General features: G+C 42.3%; 1 protein-coding gene and 1 long non-coding RNA gene across 7 annotated transcripts in view; both read right to left on the bottom strand.

Moving 5' to 3' along the window:
- LOC115169747 (ecto-NOX disulfide-thiol exchanger 2) overlaps positions 1-22680 on the bottom strand; it is a 313601-nt gene that overhangs the window by 206397 nt on the left and 84524 nt on the right. The window contains exon 4 of one of the 6 annotated variants that reach the window (XM_029725696.1): positions 14185-14238. The exons of the other annotated variants lie outside the window; for them this stretch is intronic. The gene's annotated coding sequence lies outside the window, so the exon portion shown is untranslated. The remainder of the gene's footprint in view (positions 1-14184; positions 14239-22680) is intronic. 6 annotated transcript variants of the gene reach the window in all.
- On the bottom strand, positions 7853-12051 carry LOC115169780 (uncharacterized). Its single transcript, XR_003870924.1, has 2 exons — positions 9547-12051; positions 7853-8680 (listed from the first exon to the last, which is right to left on the bottom strand). It is a non-coding gene; the product is annotated as an uncharacterized LOC115169780 (long non-coding RNA).

The raw sequence follows: 22680 nt of genomic DNA, 5'->3' as shown, positions 1-22680 counted from the left end.
TAGATTCAACGCAAATACCTTCTGAAGCAAATGGAAAACTAGCGGGCACTAGAGTTCTGTGGTTCACTCTCGTCTGAACATTCACAGAGCAGTGAGGTAAACAGAACCTTTGATGTAAATGTGTTCTAAGTCTTGTTTGCTAACAGTTCATGGAGACAACTGATTTCCCAAAGGAAAATAAAGAGAGTGAGATGTCCTTCATTCAATGCCACAACGCCCCTGTAGACTGAACACATCCTGAGAGCGTCTCTGCTATTCTATTAATAACACATTCTGGTTCATGATGCAGCCATTTTTCCGGTGCCATTTTGTTTTTCATTACTTTCCCTTTTTTTTCCTGAGAGCTTTTTCCTCCCTTCTAAACCAGGGGCCATAGAGATCTAGGCTCTCCATCTCTATTACTGTACAATGATGGCTGCTTTCCAGACAGGCAATCTCAGTGGACAACTCAGTTCCCTGGACCTAACCACTGAACCACAACCTCAGCTTCCTCCTTGCTCTATGTTCAACATGTCAATGTGATGAGACAAGTACAGGTCAAGAGGATTAAAAGGTACAATGCAGCCATTTCTAACTCAATATTAAATCACTTCTCAGTAACAATTAAGTACCTTACTGTGATTCATTTAAAATGGTCAAAAAGAAACAAAAATAGCTTCTTAGCAAAGAGCACTTTCTTAAGCAATTTTGTAAAGACTGTCTGAGGAGTGGTCTAAGTGGGGAGGGGAAAACTGAAAACTAGCTGTTAATGGCAAAGAAGTTTGGAAGCCACTTTCTTTTTGGTCTATTGACTATTCTACCGCTTGCTGATGTCACCATGGAAGACCAAAACTCCATCCAACCAAATCAGGCTGAAATTCCAGGGAATCTTCATTTTTATAATTTCACTGTATTATTCAAACTGCAGTGTGGAAATACACTGCTCAAATGCCTGTATGACCTCCCTACAACGCCTGGGCATGCTCCTGATGAGGTGGCGGATGGTCTTCTGAGGGATCTCCTCCCAGACCTGGACTAAAGCATCCGCCAACTCCTGGACAGTCTGTGGTGCAACGTGGCGTTGGTGGATGGAGCGAGACATGATGTCCCAGATGTGCTCAATTGGATTCAGGTCTGGGGAACGGGCGGGCCAGTCCATAGCATCAATGCCTTCCTCTTGCTGACACACTCCAGCCAAATGAGGTCTAGCATTGTCTTGCATTAGGAGGAACCCAGGGCCAACCGCACCAACATATGATCTCACAAGGGGTCTGAGGATCTCATCTCGGGACCTAATGGCAGTCAGGCTACCTCTGGCGAGCACATGGAGGGCTGTGCGGCCCCCCAAAGAAATGCCACCCCACACCATGACTGACCCACCGCCAAACCGGTCATGCTGGAGGATGTTGCAGGCAGCAGAACGTTCTCCACGGCGTCTCCAGACTCTGTCACATGTGCTCAGTGTGAACCTGCTTTCATCTGAAGAGCACAGGGCGCCAGTGGCGAATTTGCCAATCTTGGTGTTCTCTGGCAAATGCCAAACGTCCTGCACGGTGTTGGGCTGTAAGCACAACCCCCACCTGTGGACGCCGGGCCCTCATACCACCCTCATGGAGTCTGTTTCTGACCGTTTGAGCAGACACATGCACATTTGTGGCCTGCTGGAGGTCATTTTGCAGGGCTCTGACAGTGCTCCTCCTGCTCCTCCTTGCACAAAGGCGGAGGTAGCGGTCCTGCTGCTGGGTTGTTGCCCTCCTACGGCCTCCTCCACGTCTCCTGATGTACTGGCCTGTCTCCTGGTAGCGCCTCCATGCTCTGGACACTACGCTGACAGACACAGCAAACCTTCTTGCCACAGCTCGCATTGATGTGCCATCCTGGATGAGCTGCACTACCTGAGCCACTTGTGTGGGTTGTAGACTCCGTCTCATGCTACCACTAGAGTGAAAGCACCGCCAGCATTCAAAAGTGACCAAAACATCAGCCAGGAAGCATAGGAACTGAGAAGTGGTCTGTGGTCACCACCTGCAGAACCACTCCTTTATTGAGGGTGTCTTGCTAATTGCCTATAATTTCCACCTGTTGTCTATTCCATTTGCACAACAGCATGTGAAATGTATTGTCAATCAATATATCACTACTAAATGAGCATGCATAATTATGGCAATTGGTCATTCGTCAAACAGATAATACTCATGCAAAATGCAACCTTTATGTGAAAATGTGAATTGGTTGCAAATTAATCATCCAGTGAGACATTGGTAAAGAATAGGTGATTTTTCCCCCCATGATCTATACTTAGCCAGCAGATATACGCAGGTGCTTTCTCAGAAAGCGTGGCGGATACACAAGCACACTCAGAGATGTAGTCTTGCACCCCTCTGGTGATCCATCATGACATGTGCTGTGCTACTTCAAATTGTTTTTCCTGGCAGTGTTGGGAAGGGGAAAAGTGCATGAGCAAGAACAAAAACTTGGGTTCACTTTATCTCTGGAGAGACCACTGAAAAAGAAGCCAGTGCAGAATAAAAACATTCCAAAACATGCATCCTGTTTGCAACAAGGCACTAAAGTAATACTGCAAAAAATGTGGCAAATCAATTCACTTCTTGTCCTGAATACAACGTGTTGTATTGGATTTGCCCCAAACACAACACATTACAGGGTACCACTCTCCATATTTTCAAACATAGTGGTGGCTGCATGATGTTATGGGTATGCTTGTCATCGTTAAGGACTGGGGAGTGTTTCCAAGATAAAAAAAGAAACTGAATGGAGCTAAGCACAGGCAAAATCCGAGAGGAAAACCTGGTTCAGTCTGCTTTCCACCAGACACGAAGATGAATTCACCTTTCAGCAGTACAATAATCTACAACACAAGGCCAAATCTGCACTGGAGTTGCTTACCAAGAAGACAGTGAATGTTCCTGAGTGCTGAGTTACAGTTTGACTTAAATCTACTTGTAAATCTATGGTAAGACCTGAAAATGGTTGTCTAGCAATGATCAAAAAACTAATTTGACAGAGCTTGAAGAATTTTTTTAAAGAATAATGGACAAATGATACACAATCCAGGTGTGGAATGCTCTTAGACTTAAAACCTGTTGGGGCTAGGGGGCAGTATTGAGAATTTTGTAAAAAATATTTGCCCATTTTTAACTGCCTCCTACACCAACTCAGAAGCTAGAATATGCATATTATTGTTCAGGTTTGGATAGAAAACTCTTAATTTTCTAAAACTGTTTGAATGGTGTCTGTAAGTATAACAGAACTCATATGGCAGTCAAAACCCTGAGACAGATTCTGACAGGAAGTGGATACCTGATGTGTTGAATTACCTTTAAGCCTATGCCATTGAAACACACAGGGACTTATTAATCGTTGAGCACTTCCTATGGCTTCCACTAGATATCACCAGTCTTTACAAAGTGGTTTGAGTCTTATACTGTGAGATCTGACCGAACAAGAGCCTTGGAACGGTGGTGGCCGATAAGACTCTGGCGCGCGAGTTCATGTTGGGTACTCTCGTTCCAATACGTTTTAAAAGAGAATGCAATCGTCCGCCTTGAATATTATTCATGTTCTGGTTGAAAAAGGCACTAATGATTTATGCTATACAACATTTGACATGTTTGAACGTTTGACATGTTTGAAGACAAGTCCGACGGGCGTAGATCATGTGCTAACAACACGGAGCTTTTTGGACATAAATTATGAGCTTTTTCGAACAAAACTACATTTGTTATGGACCTGGGATTCCTGGAAGTGACATCTGATGAAGAGAATCAAAGGTAATGGGTTATTTACATAGTATTTTCGATTTTAGATCTCTCCAACATGGCGGTTAGTCTGTATCGCAAAGCGTATTTTTCTGGGCGCAGTGCTCAGATTATTGCAAAGTGTGATTTCCCAGTAAGGTTATTTTTAAATCTGGCAATCCGGTTGCGTTCAAGAGATTTAAATCTATAATTCTTTGAATGACAATATAATATTTTACCAATGTTTTCGAATAGTAATTATTTAATTTGTTGTGCTGATTTGACTGGGGGTATTGGAGGGAAAAGATTTCCTCAACATCAACGCCATAGTAAAACGCTGTTTTTGGATATAAATATGAACTTGATAGAAAAAAACGCATGTATTGTCTAACATAATGTCCTAGGAGTGTCATCTGATGGAGATTGTCAAAGGTTAGTGCATAATTTTAGCTGGTTTTCTGCTTTTGGTGACGCGCGTCTTTGCATTAACAAAACATTACACACAGCTATTTTCAATGTACTGTCCTAACATAATCTAACTTTATGCTTTCGCCGTAAAGCCTTTTTGAAATCGGACAACGTGGTTAGATTAAGGAGATGTTTATCTTTCAAAGGGTGTAAGATAGTTGTATGTTTGAGAAATTTGAATTATGACATTTAATTGTTTTCAAATTTGGCGCTCTTGATATTTCACCTGTTGTTGATAGGGTGTACCAGGGGTGGGACGCTTGCGTCCCACATAGCCCATAGAGGTTAAACAGAAAGACTCACAGCTGTAATCGCTGCCAAAGGTGCTTCTACAAAGTATTGACTCGGGGGTGTCATTATGGGGTATAATCCATTTTGAATTCAGGCTGTAACAACAAAATGTGGAATAAGTCAAGGGGTTTGAATACTTTCTGAAGGCACTGTACTTTTCAGGAGATGGGGAAACTCCCATAGAATTGTATTAACGCCCATTGTGTACATTGCCCATCAATCGTCAATGGACCGTGTGGGGCATTCTGGGCGATTCTGATACAAAGAGAGCTCTCCTTTAAGGAGTGAATGGGAGTCAATTGGGTGCTAGATCAAAAACCCAACATAAGCATGAATTTTGTCAACAAGAAGTACAATACTACAAAATGTTTCAGAGATGAGATACTTTGAGGAAAATAGGCAGGTTTCTCAACTCGCACCCGGACTTTGAGAAGGGTTGCGTGTCGATTAGCTTAGAAACCATGTGATGCAGGATGACAATGTGAAGTGATTGGTCGACAGTCTGCTGTGTGGGGCATTATACATTTCTACATTCATTGCCCAATGGGATTCCAAACTCCTCCTTTCTATAATATATCGGAGTAGACACTGCAAGCCCCTCCGCCTGCTAGAGTGGCACCTCTCTCTCCCTCGCGCTTTATCAGCTCTAGTTAATAAAAAAGGTAGCTTACAAAGTAAATTTTCTGCTGCTTCTCTCACTCGGCTTGGACTAGGTCTGGATCAAACCAGGTTTATCTGTATATTAAATAAATGTATGCATATAGGGTCCGGGTGGGAAAACCACAGGTCCATTTCGGAACACATCATACTTTTGGACACGCGAAGACCTCTACTTAAGAGGCCAAACATAATCCCTTTCACAACAGAAAAGGTCACAGAAGCTGGACTTGGGCTAAAAATCAGGTGTTTTTGAGTTTTGTGTCTTTTGCCAAATAAACAAAAATTAACTACTGATGGCATTTCATTTTCCTGCTGTACCGTAACCGAACCGCGACCCCAAAAACGCAATAAGTACCGAACCATGGGATTGGTGAACCATTACAATCCGAATAGAGATGCAGAGATGTTCCATTAGAACAGAGAATATGATCCTCCCTGGTGAAAAGTTAATCTTCCTCCATCCTCCTCTCCTCAGTGAGACCATCAGTAAGGTTTTACACTGTAGCTATACAGCCTCAATTCTGCCTTATTCAATAGCAATACGTCTCTATCCCACTAACCCTACTGCAGAGACCTGAGCCCAAATCTGAGGCTCAAAGTGCTTGAGTACAGAGGCCTCCCTCAATCAGGTGGTTTGTGCTCCACAGAGCCCCAGAGTTGATCCTGAGACGTTCCCTTCCCAGACAGACATGCCACTCCCTCCACTGCTTTAGACCAGATGAGTGGCTGGCTGACTGCTGCTGCTCTCAGGGATCTGACTGCCACACACTCCTACACACCCTTCAACTAAACCAATTCCAGTTACACAAAAACCCAGTTATGTCCTGAATCGCTCATCTGGAATAGCCTGGCCCACACGGCTGAACAATCAGGCCGAACAAGATGGGTTTTCTACCCGACACAGATATCGGAACAAAGGAAGTAAAACAACAACTATTACACCAGCAACCAACAGATTAAGCAAGACTGGTGAGGCATTGATAAAATCTTAATTACGTTATTACAACAAAATCTACAACATCGGCTCAACAGATGGGGAAGGGTTCAATGGTTGATATCACCACAACAATATATGGTCTGGCATCCCTCGAGAAACAAGAACTTGAAAAACAAATGAAGTGTCCAGTAAAAATGTATTACTGAAACCAACACACATTTTTCCCATTGGGTGCTTTGAAACTTTGCTATGATGCTTGGAAATTGGTATTTTGATGATGGTTTCTGGAAGGCCATATAAGTTCACTGTGATATGTTGAGTGTAGGCTACTGAGCAGTAGGTGGGTAGTCCAAGGATTGTGATGCTATCTCCACACTAGTTGGATGACGCTCAATCCATTAAATCAGAAAACAAACATTACTTTAACAGCACCTGCTGAAATTGAATTTGACTTATTGTTTCCATATTTACATCTCATTTCCACAGGGAGTTGAAACTGGAAGAGAAGATATGTAACTACTCACATCGTAGTTAAACATCACCTCTGACAGGAGAAACAACACAGCATAAAAAATAGTCCTCAGATCGCTTACCCAGCAGGGCACAAAACAGTGAGAGTCTCCTTATCAGGGACAGAGCAAGGTTTGTTGCATTAGCAATGACCAGTTACACCATTCCTCAGCCCTGGATACCACATCTTTCAATTAGCCAATCCACAGAGCTGGAGAAGTGGAAAATCTGCATACCTGTCCACCGTGAGGAGAGCTGTATGAAAACAAGAAACTCAGTTACAGCAAAACAGTGGAAAGGCAGCCTTATTATTATGATATATTATTTGGTTTCTAATATAGGAGGCCGGGTGCATTCAAATGAGCTTTGGATCAGGGAAGTATTGGAAATATGGTAAATCTCTATGCTTAGACTTCCTAATCAGTAATATAAACAAATTCAGACAGAGTACCATCTCACTTGACTATCCGTAACTAACGTAATCAATTTGATGTAATAACGGTTGAATTGTATGTCAAATAAAAATTCAGACAATAAAATGCATTACATTGCAATTAAATAATGAACTTGACCAGTTTCCTAAGACCGAACACCGTCTCTCAAAGTCTTAAGAGCAGAGAGAGATTCACCAGGCTAAAACACTTTAAAGTCTTGACCTTGGGGGGAATGCCAGTTTAAAAGCTTCTCTAGGTAGGGGTTCACTCTGTGTCCATTATCAGGCTGAGATGGAAGTTAGGGGAAATAGAATAAAGATGTTGATGGAAAGAGGAGGCATTGCTTCTGACAATCAATTATTATAACAATGGTCACTGATTTGATGGAACGCTGATTACTGAGTATAGTTTGGGGGTTTTTCTAGAGTGGAAACCCACCTCTGTCTCAGATGCATCTGGTAGAGACTCCTAAAGGACCAACTAGAGTAGATGGAACACCTTAGAGTTCATAATGAACTACTTGCAGTGGGGCAAGACCATTAATCCTACTACTCCCTCTATAACATGGCGGCAAAAACTAGCAAATAGCCAGTAGCCACAAATCTGACAGGGAATGAGGCTTGTATCTATAGCAACTCAGTATCTGGGATTTCAGTAACCCTGAAAGAGCCCATCTCTTTTTGGGGCCTCTAGGCCCTCCTGAAGGAACCATAACAAGGTTAGCAGATCTGTGCTTTACACCCCTTTAGCAGTGAACACCCCTGAAACCCCTGTTCCCACACACTGCTAGAGGTATCCACAGAGAAAACGCTTTCTTTATCTCTGACTCAGATTTCATTATGCTGATTCTCTTTCCCCAAAGCCATGGCTCTACTTTCTGCTGAATCGTTAGCAAAACTGAACCTCAGTCTCCACATTAAAAAAGGACAATTTTCCAAAGCTACCAAATGTCCTCATTTTACAAGGTTTCTCTCTGCATTCAGTGTTCCCCTCATTTATTCCACAGCACCATTATCCTGGGGCCACAGTGAACTCAATTCACAAAGATCCTTCTGAAACATTGCTCCTCAAATGTATATTTCTCCCTCCATTTCTCTCCTTCTCCATCCATTATGAGGAATCTACAGATGCCCTCTCCAATGATCAGTGGTGAGCTGTACAGTGTGAAGGTAAATGTCTGTCAGAGTGCACGGTAGACCTTTTCTTCATCACGGTCACCCCTGTTGAAAGCGAGCAATCAGCCCTGATTCACTCAGATGCTCACTAGACGTTTGTGTCCCTGGCCATGGAAAGAAAAGTGGGAGCAAGTATGCAATATTCCAGAGCCATTTTGTCACCATAGCTGAATTGAAAGTATGGCACAGAGAAACAAAATATTGCTTATGTCAGGTGAAGTCAATGACTTAGGGGAGAAAGCTAAACTCATCCTTAATGCACAGCATCATTCCCCTACAGAAAATGCATAGGCTGTGTTGTGTTTATAACCATTTCCCTTTTCAGCATTCATACTGTATGCTTACCACTCTGGTCTCTGAATTGGTGGGCCCAGGGAACTCGGCAATTACCAACACTTATCCAACATTGGATGGCTGTGAGAGATGGAGTAAATTCTCCATGGTCAGAAACAGCAGAGGCTAAAAAGTCTAAAGAAGCAGAGTGAGAGCGCAAGAGTGAAGCAGGTTAATTAGAAGGCTTAATTTGCTTCTCCTGTAATTACACTGACTGAGGAAAACGTTCAATTTACCAGCAGCTATTTATGTATCATGAGTAAATAATTGAATAAATGAGAAGAACATCTGAAAGAAACCAGTGCAAAGTGCACACGCTCACCATAATATTTGAATGACTTTTGCGCACAAAGGCATATTCTCAAAAACAGATATGAGATGAAGACAGTAGCCTATTTTCAGTTCGCTACTGGTGACGTATTATTTTGAAGACAGATTTAAAAAGCAACCATGGTCATTAACTAAATGAAACAAGAAAACAGTCTTCGGAAAAACAATAACGGAACTGACCAGTGTTCTATTTCAGAACAGTTCCACAGATAGATCATTTGGGAGGACGCTTGTCAACTTTATTCAAAATGCATTGTAAAAATGAAATCAATAGACATTCTACAAGAAGGGTTACACAATTTAATCTAGCAAGGCCTATATCAATTTGTGAATAAAAATGTTAACGAGGAGTAGTCTTTGTCTCATCAAACCGACTAGGCTCATGAACAGCAGGTAGAATAACAAAGTGACGCAAAGACCTCTTCTTGGTCACTGTCGTTATGATGTTCGCATGTTGCTTCCGTCAGTAATATACTTAATGGACCTGCAGTAATCAAATACCTAGTCCTCCTCGAAATTCGTCTACAACAACGTGCATTCATTCATTCTACGATTGAGATAACAGCCATACAGAAGTCGGCAAAACTCCCCGGACATGACAGAGCGAGAGGAGCAGACAAGAGCTGGTATAATGTAATACTGTAACAACATGAACACACGTTAGACCTTACCTCTATACTGCAAGAGAAACATTGTTTACAGTCCGTACAGCAGATGGTGAGCCCTCGTCGCCTACTGCAACGCGAATCGTCAAGAATATAAATCCGTTGGATTGAGAGAAAGGGAGTTTGTTCTCCAGTCCGTTTCGCTCTGCAGACTGGGCTGTAGCGCGAGAATGAGGGAGGGTCTTGCAGCTCGCAGAGCCTCCCACTCATATAAACCACATTCCCGAATACATGTAACCTACGTTTACAAGTGAACAAAGTATAGCCTGCCAGATGCTACCCGCAAGGGTGTATTACTGAGAGTGCGCTAAGGGCACCAGTGATATGCTCAAGAATATGTCAGTCCCGTTTTCCCACAGCTGACAAAATACTGTAGCCTACAGTTTGTCGGTGTCCGCAAAGGCAGACCAGTTAAAGAGACTCTGCAGGGCCATTGACAAATCATCATGGGTTCTGATATCCATAGGTTTTTTTGTTAGACCAGGAGTATTACATTGTAGAAATCTAAAAGTAGCATTTTTATTATGGAAAAACATGTTCAATTACAATAGTAATCAACCTTGAGTTGCTATAGAAGACTGAGCGAGTGTGTGTAGGGTAGGTTATTTTCTAAATGTAATCTGTTAGTTACCTGTTCAAAATGGTAAATAAGTAACATTTTTGGAGTACACAAACTCATTAAGGTAATCTGATTACTTTGTTACTTTTAGATTACTTTCCCTTTAAGAGGCATTAGAAGACAAACATGAATATTACCAATTTAACGAAATCTATTACAGGATAAATCAATGTTAGAGTTTACATAGCTGGCCATAAATGGATGTTGCATTTTACTGTATGGTTTGGTTATGTAGGCTTCTTCTAATCCATTGCTTTCTACTAGACATGATTAGGCTATATCTTTACATTAAAAACCAACATCTCAGATTTCCAGTCATCCCAATTCATTTAATACACCTTGATCTTCAAGAATAGGACATGGAAATATAGATTAGCCAAATTAATTTACCCGAGCATAACCCAAAAGCTAAGGATTTACTAGCCTACTCTGTTGTTTATGATTTTGCTGTCATGAAGGACTGATTGGGGTCATGACTTCGAGTTTAAAAATGCTTCTCTCATGGAACGGCGTGCTTCAAACACTATCGAAAAGTGCTATTTGCATTTGAAAAATGTATACCATATGCTGCATTTGCTATAGGCTTATTTTCTACGTTTTGTTGGCGACACTTGGATATGTCAATAATTTGCAGCAGTTTAAGAGTGTGTGTGTGAGCTTGAGCATGTGTCCGTTAGGCCTATGGGCATTTTTCTGAATCAGCACAAATTACATTGAGCAATAAAAGCCCCACTTCAACTCAGCCATTGGGTTAAAATACACATATGCATTTGTGAACAGCCATCCACAACCAAAACAATATATAAGGCACAAATAGCAGCAGTTTGATTCACATCAACGCCATGTAGATACCTATAATAAGTGATATCTGTATCGCCCCGTCCACAGGCTACACCACTGCTTTCGTCCTCACCTCCAAGCGTTTGTTCAAGTTGGATAATCTTTGGATGCTGACAGCAGTCGCACCATTAGAAGATATAGCTTGGGTTGTAGCCTACAAAATGCTTATTCCTGCTCTTTTCCATTTGGTGTGTAATAGTGGTCTCTGACCTGGTCAGACTTGCTCAGGCGGAATAAACGTTAAACTTTGCTGATTTGAATGTCATTGAGAAAAGAGAAAGGCGTCAAATATTTTTTCCCTCAAACATCCTTTCTGAACTATGGAATATGTAATTTGAAGGCAATATTTTTTCTGGTAACGTAACAGATTCGTTTTTTGTTCAGTAACATGTAATCCATTATTCCAACCCTGTGTGTTGTGATGGATGGGTTGGTGCTGCTTACATAGAAATACCACTGATTAGCCCATTCATTCATTATAATCTCTGTCAGTACAAGTCATTTTCAGCCTCATCTTCAGCCTTGGGAAGTGCAGTCATACGAAGACAGTTCCTTGGAGTGCCAGCTGGGGGCACCACTGTTAGCATACAAAGTTAGGTCATGTGTCATTAACGGTGATGTTCATATGGACTGTGAGCTTCTCCCACCATGCAGCGCAGAACTCAAGGCCTGATAAATAATGCACCATTATACTGCAGACAACCAAGCAGACTGTGAGCAGTCTAGTGTGATGATTTAATCTCAGTCCTGTGAATCTCTTCACCATGGAGACAGCACTCATATCAAATGAGCCTCAAAGTGTCCCTTTTCTCCGAATGAAACATGTAGTAGGTTGAAGGAAAGGAGCAAACATTCAAAGTCCATTTCTATCTGGGTTGTCGTTTCAAAAAGAAGTCAGAAATCCATACTACATGAACATACCCCCCCTCCTCCCCCGAGGAGTAAAACCATATAAACACATTAGTAATGGAAGATGAGCGTAGAGGGGAGTGGTCTTATCAGAGTTCCACATGGGTCCACTGAAATCAGCGGAAAGATAACGACAATCGTAAAGAGATGGAGTATTATTGAACGTTGATTTGGTCACCTCGGAGAGCCTAGCTTAGTGAAACTAGTCAAACTGGTTCACTAATACCTACATTTGTCTTAATACAGTAAATATCAAAACAACCTAAATAAAATTGGAGTGTAGAGGTTAGACTTTATTTGCACGGACTCTTGCTCCGGCTCTATGCACACTCACTGGACTCTACCTACACATACTTCACAGATACTCCAACACACACGCTACTGCTACGCTGTTTATCATCTATCCTAATTACCTACTCACTTTTACCCCTACCTACAAGTACCTCTACTTCATACCCCTGCACATTGACTCGGTACCGGTACTCCTTGTATATAGTCGCGTTATTGTATTGTGCTACTATTTCCTTTTTTTTTTTTTATTATGATTACATTTTTTTTTTTAACTCTGCATTGTTGGAAAAGGGCTTGTAAGCATTTCATGGTAAAGTCTACACCCGTTGTATTCAGCGCATGTGACATAAGACTTGATTTGACAAGAATTGGGGTGTCAATCATGGCCTAAAGCCACATCGAAACTGTGTAGAAATGATAAATGGACCAAGATTTATTTAATTTCTTTACTGTGTCCATCTCTCAAAGACAGAAACAAAAGTTAGAGTCAGGTAGTATTAAAAGTTGCAAAAAGTGTACAGGGGAGTTTTTTTTCCTCTCCAGATTTTGATGTCGAAGCAATACTCTATAACCAATTCAATAACCAATTTTCACTGCAGCTCTCCGGACCTCAGTGATCACCAAATGTGGCCCCGAGCACAATTTGTTTGACACCCCTCGTCTACAAAGTTTGAGATGAAAAATAAGTGTCTGAGAAATGTTTGATGGGTCAAACAATATTATCTTCAACAGCCTGTCTGCACTTCCAAAAACAAATTTCAAAGCCCACAGCCCATACACAAGAACTGTCAAACGGATTCCAAAGTGGAAACGAACGAGGCAAAGACTGTGTACATGAGCATGGAAACATTCCCAGCATTGATTTTTAAACAACCTTAACCAATTAGAGAAATAAATGAGGCGTCTGTTGTTGGCGGAGCAGTAATGTTGCCTGCTCAATCTGCAGAGTAATTTCCTGCATATAGAAATTGTATGGTTACAGTCAGTAGTAGCCCTTTCAGTATGGTTGTATGTCACAGCAACAAAAAGTAATTAGAGCCAAAACTCAATGTATAAACAAATTCTAAAGATGAAATGTTAAGAGTCAAATTGGTGCATGGCAAGTGACTCATCATCCATATTAAAGGGTGTAAATATGACTATAATAAGTTGTATTATGCCTTCAGAATCACAAGGAGAATGTACTGGAAGGAACAAAGGAAGATGTGGTATTGAGTTCAGTTGACAGTTTTAAAGGACAGCCAAATCTGTTGAGCCCCTTGACCCAAAGCTATTTTAAAATCTGACATTAACTAGCTTTGTCTGATGGTCCAGGATTATGGATCCTTAAATAGAAGCCCACTACTTGGACTCAATCAGCAGGAGTGTTACTGCAACTGTTATATGACAGGTCACAGTATGGTAAGATCTAAAAAGTAGCTGCATTGGATGGAGCTGCTGAAACACTCATTCAGACAGCCCCTTTTTCTGTGTCCTCGTTTTTAGCCACAACAGACTGGTCATAAATAAACTAAATGCTTCCCAGACAGAACTAAATTAATTCTGTCACCAAATAGAAAATGAAAGAGTTGGCGCTCTTATTCAGTTCCTTTCTCCCTAGGCCTAAGGGACAGTATTTCTGCTTATCCGTTTTTCAAACCGTGATGTTCTTTCAAAGGCTTTCTTGGTTCAAGTGCATTTAAATCAAATACTAAATCTGCCTTTTTGCTACAACAGATTAAATACAAATCTTCATTGGTTTTTATGGTTAGCATTGTACATTAGTGATCATCTTAAGCCAAATGAACTGGGTGGCTTGAAAGAGGGGTATGATAAATCAAAGTCACTTTGCTGGAACATTTCCACTCCCCCAAAAAATGTGGGGGGAAAAGACACTGCCATGACAAAAAAAAAAGATTTTGTGAGCCAACTCTTCAACCACTGGGTCATAAATCTAATTAGAAATCGCAGAGCGCAACGAGATATCAGCCAGTCCATATCCGTACCTCATCGTTGAGCTGGAAAATCAGCCAGAGTTGATCACCTCGTCTAAGAGACACCTGTTGAACAATAAGTAACTTGTTTAGTTAAGATGGAGATATTTTGTCTCATTATTGAAGATGTTCAGAGCATAAGACGAACTCAAATCAAACTGTATTAGTCACATGCGCCTCTGACAGTGCAGTTTAAAAAGAATACGGATAAGAATAAGAGTTAAAAGTAACAAATGTATATATATACATACACACACACACTGGAGGGTGCCGGTACAGAGTCAATGTGCGGGGCACCGGTTAGTTGAAGTAGTATGTACATGTAGGTTGAGTTAATTAAAGTGACTATACATAGATTACAACAGAGAGTGGTGTGGAGAGGGGAGGGGGGCAATGTGAATAGTCTGGGTAGGCATTTGACTAGATGTTCAGGACTCTTATGGCTTGGGGGTAGAAGCTGTTTAGAAGCCTCTTGGTCCTAGACTTGGCGCTCTGGTACCACTTGCCGTGTGGGAGCAGTGAGAACAGTCTATGACTAGGGTGGCTGGAGTCTGACAATTTTTAGGGCCTTCCTCTGACACAGCCTGGTATAGAGGTCCTGGATGGCAGGAAGCTTGGCCCCAGTGACGTACTGGGCCGTTCGCACAACCCTCTGTAGTGCCTTGCGGTTGGAGGCCGAGCAGTTGCCATACCAGGCAGTGATGCAACCAGTCAGAATGCTCTCGATGGTGCAGCTGTAGAACCTTTTGAGGATCTGAGGACCCATGCCAAATCTTTTCAGTCTCCTGAGGGGGAATAGGTTTTGCCATGCCCGCTTCACTACTGTCATGGTATGCTTGGACCATGTTAGTTTGTTGGTGATGTGGACACCAAGGAACATGAAGCTCTCAACCTGCTCCACTGCAGCCCAGTCGATGAGAATGGGGGCGTGCTCGATCCTTTTTTTCCTGTAGTCCAATATCATCTCCTTTGTCTTGACCATGTTGAGGGAGAGGTTGTTGTCCTGGCACCACCTGGCCAGGTCTCTGACCTCCTCCCTATAGGCTCTCATTGTTGTCGGTGATCAGGCCTACCACTGTATGGTCATCTGCAAACTTATTGATGGTGTTGGAGTCGTGCCTGGCCGTGCAGTCATGAGTGAACAGGGAGTACAGGAGGGGGCTGAGCACGCACCCCTGAGGGGTCCCTGTGTTGAGGATCAGCGTGGTGGATGTGTTGCCACCTACCCTTACCACCTGGGGACAGCCCGTCAGGAAGTCCAGGATCCAGTTGCAGAGGGAGGTGTTTAGTCCCAGGGACCTTAGCTTATTGCTGAGCTTTGTGGGCACTATGGTGTTGAACACTGAGCTGTAGTCAATGAATAGCATTCTCACATAGGTGTTCCTTTTGTCCTGGTGGGAAAGGGCAGTGTGGAGTGCAGTAGAGACTGCATCATCTGTGGATCTGTAGGGCGGTATGCAAATTGGAGTGGGTCTAGGGTTTCCGTGTGATGGTGTTGTGAGCCATGACCAGCCTTTCAAAGCACTTCATGGCTACAGACGTGAGTGCTACGTGTCAGTAGTCATTTAGGCAGGTTACCTTAGTGTTCTTTGGCACTGGCACTATGGTGGTATGACAGACCCGGACAGGGTGAGGTTGAAAATGTCAGTGAAGACACTTGCTAGTTGGTCAGCGCATTGACGCAGTACACGTCCTGGTAATCCGTCTGGCCCTGCGGCCTTGTGAATGTTAACCTGTCTTACATCGGCTGCGGAGATCGTATTCACACAGTCTTCCGGTACAGCTGGTGCTCTCATGCATGTTTCAGTGTTATTTGCCTCGAAGCGAGCATAGAAGTAGTTTAGCACGTCCAGTAGGCTCGTGTCACATACCAGCTCTTGGCTGTGCTTCCCTTTGTAGTCTGTATTGGTTTGCAGGCCCTGCCACATCCAACAAGCGTCAGGGCCGGCGCAGTACAACTCCATCTTAGTCCTGTATTGACACATTGCCTGTTGATGGGTCGTCGGAGGGCATAGCAGGATTTCTTATAAGCTTCCGGGTTAGTCCCGCTCCTTGAAAGCGGCAGCTCTAGCCTTTAGCTCAGTGCGGATGCTGCCTGTAATCCATGGTTTATGGTATGTATGTACGGTCACTGTGGGGATGACGTCATCGATGCACTTATTGATGAAGCCAATGACAGATGTGGTGTACTCCTCAATGCCATTGGAGGAATAACGGAACATATTCCAGTCTGTACTAGCAAAACAGTCCTGTAGTTTAGCATCTGCTTCAAATGAACAATTTTTTTATTGATCTAGTCACTGGTGCTTCCTCAAATTTTAGCTTGTAAGCAGGAATCAGGAGGATAGAATTATGGTCAGATTTGCCAAATGGAGGGCGAGGGAGAGCTTTGTATGCATATCTGTGTGTGGAGTATAGGTGGTCCAGAGTTCTTTTCCCTCTGGTTGCACATTTAACATGTTGATAGAAAGTAGGTAAAACGGATTTAAGTTTCCCTGCATTAAAGTCCTCGGCTACTAGGCGCGCCGCCTGTGGGTGAGCGTTTTCTTATTTGCTAATGGCGGAATACAGCTCTTGCAATGCTATCACATTGCCAGCCTCTGACTGTGGTGGCATGTAAACAGCTACAAAGAATATAGATGAACTCTCTGGCTAGGTAATGTGGTCTGCAGCTGATCATGAGAAACTCTACCTCAGGCAAGCAGTAGCTGGAGACTTCCTTAGATATCGTGCATCAACTGTTTTTTTTTACAAAAATACATAGACCGCCGCCCCTTGTCTTACCAGAAGCCGCTGTTCTATCCTGCCGGTACATCGTATAACCAGCCAGCTGTATGCTGATATTGTCGTCGTTCAGCCACGACTCCGTGGAGCATAAGACGTTACCATTTTTAATGTCCCGTTGGTAGTTCAATATTCCCAATAAGTCGTCCATTTTATTGTCGAACGATTGCATGTTTGCGAGCAGAATTGAGGGGAGTGGGGGTTTATTTGATCAACTCCTACTCCTTAGAAGGCAGCCCGCCCTCCGGCCTCTCTTTCTCCGCCTTCTCTTCAACTAACACATCACTAACGTCTAAAAGAGTTGATACATTTTTAACCGCGTCTTATTCTGATCGAACATTTTCTCTATTTGCCTCGACTTATTTTTTTAATCTCTCAAAGAAAACGGTTTCTGGGGTACGGATACAAAGATGTCTCCAATAGATACAGTGCAGCTCTAATGTGGTCCCTCTGTAAATGTTGAACCATCACACAGAGAGAAGCTGTAAATCACAGAAGGTTCGGTTTCTCCACAGGCCTTTATATCCCCTCTCAGTAGATTGTAAATCGGATGCCTTGTGTTATACTGTAAAGTCTGCATTTAACGATTCCAGAATTGATGATGCCCCTTGCACACAGTGGAATCAGAAGAGTAGATAGTGTAGAATGCTATACTAATATGCCCTTTCCAATCAAACAGATGTGTCAGATCACTGCTCTGCAAAGCTTTCAGAGTGGATGATATTTGAAGGTTCTGCTCACCAGAAAGCCTGCCAGAGTTTAAAGGACTGCGCTGGTATTTGGTGTCCTCCATTTTGAGATCAATGAAACGTACCATTATAGCTCAGACCGGGAGGGGAAAATGTCAGATCTAACGATTCATAGTGTTTCATTAGCTCCACTGCCCTTTGTGGATGGAGAGACTGCCCATCGATCTGAACCAGAACTAAGGATGGAGCCATCCCTTCTTTCACCACTTCCTCTGTCCGTCTATTTCTTTCTCACTACCCATCCTTCCTTTGGACCCTGTATCACACTCTCCCTCCTCTCTTTTCCTCCTCTCCGTTTCCCACCCTCACCCTCTCGTTGAGTGCTGATTAGTAGATTATCACCTCATTAAGTCAGCGTCTCCACTGACCAGATTGTGTTATTCCTGGTGGAATACTTGGTATATGCGCTCTGGGAGGAGAGAGGGACCATGGAAAAGACACTGGGGCTGTGGAGTTTTGTGTTCCAGAACCTTCTGCTGAAATCACATTTTTCTTGGGTGAGAACGGGGGAGGTGTAAGCCTTGGCAACATTCTGTAAATTGGATTAAGTGAAAGATAGAGGCAAGCTGATCTCCAGGAAGTCCCCACCAGCATGAATATTGATGGTAGCAGGTTTCATACAGAGTGCAGAATACCTCTTTACCTCAGTCTATAGCTAAACCCCAGTCAACAGCAGGGGCTCCCCACCATCAGTCCACACTGGTCATGGTGCTCAAATTCACCATCCAAACACACCATTGACCAAAAAACTGAAGAGAGAGGAAGGGGAATATAATTATTTGTGTTTGTGCAACACAGTACGCAGACTGGAGTGCAGCAAGTCCTCTATTACACAATCACAAGTGGTCCATCAGAACAAGTGGGTATTATAATGCATTTTGGCAGCAGAGAAGTGCAGCTAGCTGTGGTCCAGGAACCAAATGTGCCATCTGCCCAGATGAGCATCAGAAACTCTGGCCCCAAAACAACAACATTAACAGCGTCTGCTTGGTGAATCAGACTCAAGGTCAAGTGTTGAAAACTCTCAGCAGAACTGACAAACTGTTTCATAACCAGGGGCTCAGCCCTGAAGACATAGCCTTTTCAAAAATAATTTCCTGCTATTCTACTTCATTTTACATGACTTTAGACATTACAATAATATTTTTGAATACCATGCAAGTGACAAGATACTGGGATCAATAAAACCAACGACCCAGGTCTTAAATGCAACCACTAGCATAGGCCAATGAAGAGCGTATACACAGATTGTAGGCCTACAACAAGGAAATTGTAGTCCACTAACTTTACAGTTGTACTCATTTAACTTCACTAGGGTAGGGAGCAGCATTCGGAATTTTGGATGAAAAGTGTGCCCAAATTAAACTGCCTGCTACTCAGGCCCAGAAGCTAGGATATGCATATAACTGGTAGATTTGGATAGAAACTGTTAAAATAACAACAAAACTGTTAAAATAATGTCTGAGTATAACAGAACTGATATGGCAGGCGAAAACCTGAGGAAAATCCATCCAGGAAGTGCTATTATTTTGAAAGGCTGTTTTTCCATTGAAAGCCTATCCACCATACAAAGACTTAGGACCCAGTTCACGAGCTCTATGGCTTCTTCTACATGTGGCCAGTCTTCAGGCATTGTTTCAGGCTATTACTCTGAAAAATGAGGGAGATACAGCACTTTCAACGAGTGGACAGTGCAAGTATCCAGACATGAGCCCAGCGCGTGATCGGGAGTGCGCCTTTCTTGTTTCTCCTTTTCTATTGACGAAGCTTTTGTCCGGTTGAAATATTATTGATTATTTATGACAAAAACAACCTGAGGATTGATTTTAAACATTGTTTGACATGTTTCTACAAACTTTTATTGTACTTTTTTGACTTTTCATCTGGATGTTGAGAGTGCGCTTTGTGCCTTTGGATTACTGAACTAAACGCACCAACAAAAAGGAGGTTTATGGACATAAAGAGGGACATTATCGAACAAAACAAACATTTATTGTGTAACATGGAGTCCTGGGAGTGCCACCAGATGAAGATCAAAGGTTAGTGATTCATTAATCGCCATTTCTGATTTTGTGAGTCCTCTCCTTAGCTGTAAAATGTCTGTATGGTTTCTTGTGGCTAGGTGCTGTCATAACATAATCGCATGGTGTGCTTTCGCCGTAAAGCCTTTTTAAAATCGGACACTGTGGTTGGATTAACAAGAAGTTTATCTTTAAAATGGTGTATAATACTTGTATGTTTGAGGAATTTTAATTATGGGATTTCTGTTGTTTGAATTTGGCGCCCTACATTTTCACTGGCTGTTGTCGAGGCGGGACGCTAGCGTCCCAATGATACCAGAGAGGTTAAGCAAGGTCCTGGTGACCTTGTTCTCATCTCAGAGCATTCTAATTCCAGTCAAAACTTGAGGAAACTATTAAGTCAATGCATATCCAGCCCACCACCACCACCACCTGCCCTGCACCTGACACTCACCAATTAAGAGAATGTAGTTTGTATTTATTAGGGATCCCCATTAGCAGCTACTCTTCCTGGGGTCCAAACATATTAAAGCACTTACATTACATATAAAACAAAAGATAACAGTACATCTTATAACTTTACACCACTACATGTCTACAATACAAAATGTTCAATACCACCATACAACAATACCACAATGTACTGTTATGTACATGTCTGTACCTTTTGTGTGTCTTCACAGTATCCGTTGTTCCATAAGGTGTATTTTTACCTGCTTTTTAAATCTGATTCTACAGCTTGTCAACACCTCTTACAAAAAGAAGTAGTGATGAAGTCAATCTCTCTTCCACTTGAGCAGTGAGAGACTGACATGCATGTCATTAATGTTAGCTCTGCAAGGACTTTTAGGGGCCAGCTGTGCTGCTGCTCTGAGACAACTGCAATTTTCCTAAGTCCCTCTTTGTGGCACCTGACCACACTACTGAACAGTAATCTAGGTGCGACAAAACTAGGGCCTGCAGTACCTGCCTTGTTAAGGCAGAGCAGAGCTTTATCATGGACAGACTTCTCCCCATCTTAGCTACTGTTGAATCAATATATGTTTTGACCATGACAGTTTTCAATCCAGAGTTACTCCAAGCAGTTTAGTGACTTCAATTAGCTCAATTTCCACATTATTCATTACAAGATGCAGTTGAGGTTTAGTGAATGATTTGTCACAAATACAATGCTTTTAGTTTTGGAAATATTTAGGACTAACTTATTCCTTGCTACCCATTCCGAAACTAACTGCAGCTCTTTGTTAAGTGTTGCAGTCATTTCAGTTGCTGTAGTAGCTTACGTGTATAGTGTTGAGTCATCTGCATACAATAGACACACTTTACTCAAAGCCAGAGGCATGTCGTTAGTAAAGATTTAAAAAATAAAGGGGCCTAAACAGCTACCGTGGGCTTTAGCTTCCCTCCAGGCCTGAGGGTACACACTTTCTAGTAGGCTAAAATTGAAGATGGGCAAATAGGAGTGGCAATATCGCATACTATTATCTTCAGTAATTTTCCATCCAGATTGTCAGACCCCGGTGCCTTGTCATTGTTGATAGACAACAATACTTTTTTCACCTCTTCCACACTGACTTTACGGAATTCAAAAGTACAATTGTCTTTCATAATTTGGTCAGATATACTTGGATGTGTAATGTCAGCATTTGTTGCTGACATGTCATACTTCAGTTCGCTTATCTTGCCAATGAAAAACTCATTAAAGTAGTTGGCAATATCAGTGAGTTGTGACGAATGAGCCATCTGATTCAATGAATGATGGAGCCGAGTTTGCCTTTTTTCCCAACATTTAATTTAAGGTGCTCCAAAGCTTTTTGTTATCATTCATTTTTGTTTAATAGTATGGATTATTTTTTATTTTATTTAGTTTAGTCAAATGATTTCTTAATTTGCAGTATGTTTGCCAATCAAGCTGGGCAGCCAGACTCATTTGCCATACCATTTGTCTCATCCATCTCACTAAATACAATTTTTCAATTCCTCATCAATCCAAGGGGATTCAACAGTTTTTACAGTCATTTTCTTAATGGGTGGGTTGCTTATTAGTAACTGGAAAAAGCAATTTAATAAATGTGTCAAGTGCAGTGTCTGGTTGATCCTCATTACACACCATAGACCAGCAAATATTCTTTACATCAACATATGAATCACTACAAAACTTAGACACTATATTAGGCCTAGCCTTGGTTTTTTCTTGATAAGGCTACTATACTATGATCACAGTGGTAAGCCCTGAACTTCATACCTCTACTGTCCTTCCTTTAATGGTGCCTGTGGATATGCCGTCAAAGGCCACTGAGAGGACAAGGTTCTCTAGCTCCAGTTAGTAAGCACAGAGATGTGACTTTGTTGGATGCCAGAAAAACAGACAGACAAACAGAGGCCAGTTAGAGATGAAATATATATCAGAGAGTAGCAGTGCTGAGGGAAGATATACTACCACACACTGATGGACTACAAAAATGCTGTAGCGAGACGACAGAAAGAGGGATAGAGGATGAGAGTGGGATATTGATAGAGATCAGACCGCTGTAGGCTGAGGCAGAGTGTAGAGGACGAGAAGAGAGAGGAAAAAGAGAACATCACCAGAGACTGGAGATACAATGCCTTTAGAGGCCAGACACCAGACTGTACATTCATTATCACCTAACCAACCTGTGCACCACACTGTGTGAACATAATAGGAGTTGACACACTCATCTACCAAAGCCCAGCAAGAGAAGAGACACTTTCATTCCCTCTCCCCATGCTCTCACACCACCAGGGAATACAATTAGCACCTGGCAAATGCCGGTAGATTTAGGTATTGGCGGGTAAGAATGTCTATTTCACCAGCCACGTTGGCGGGTGGTTAATTTGCAGGACTTTAGTGTGAGCATTACATTCCTGAATAAAAATAGTCAAAAGTGAAGTATAAGCACATGTGGAGTTTGTAAACAGCTCATGCAGCATTT

Source organism: Salmo trutta, chromosome 3 (genome assembly GCF_901001165.1).
Source record: "Salmo trutta chromosome 3, fSalTru1.1, whole genome shotgun sequence".
NCBI classification, from domain to species: domain Eukaryota; kingdom Metazoa; phylum Chordata; class Actinopteri; order Salmoniformes; family Salmonidae; genus Salmo; species Salmo trutta.
The sequence above is the reverse complement of the archived record's forward strand: the minus strand, read 5'-3'. Positions and strand labels throughout refer to the sequence as shown.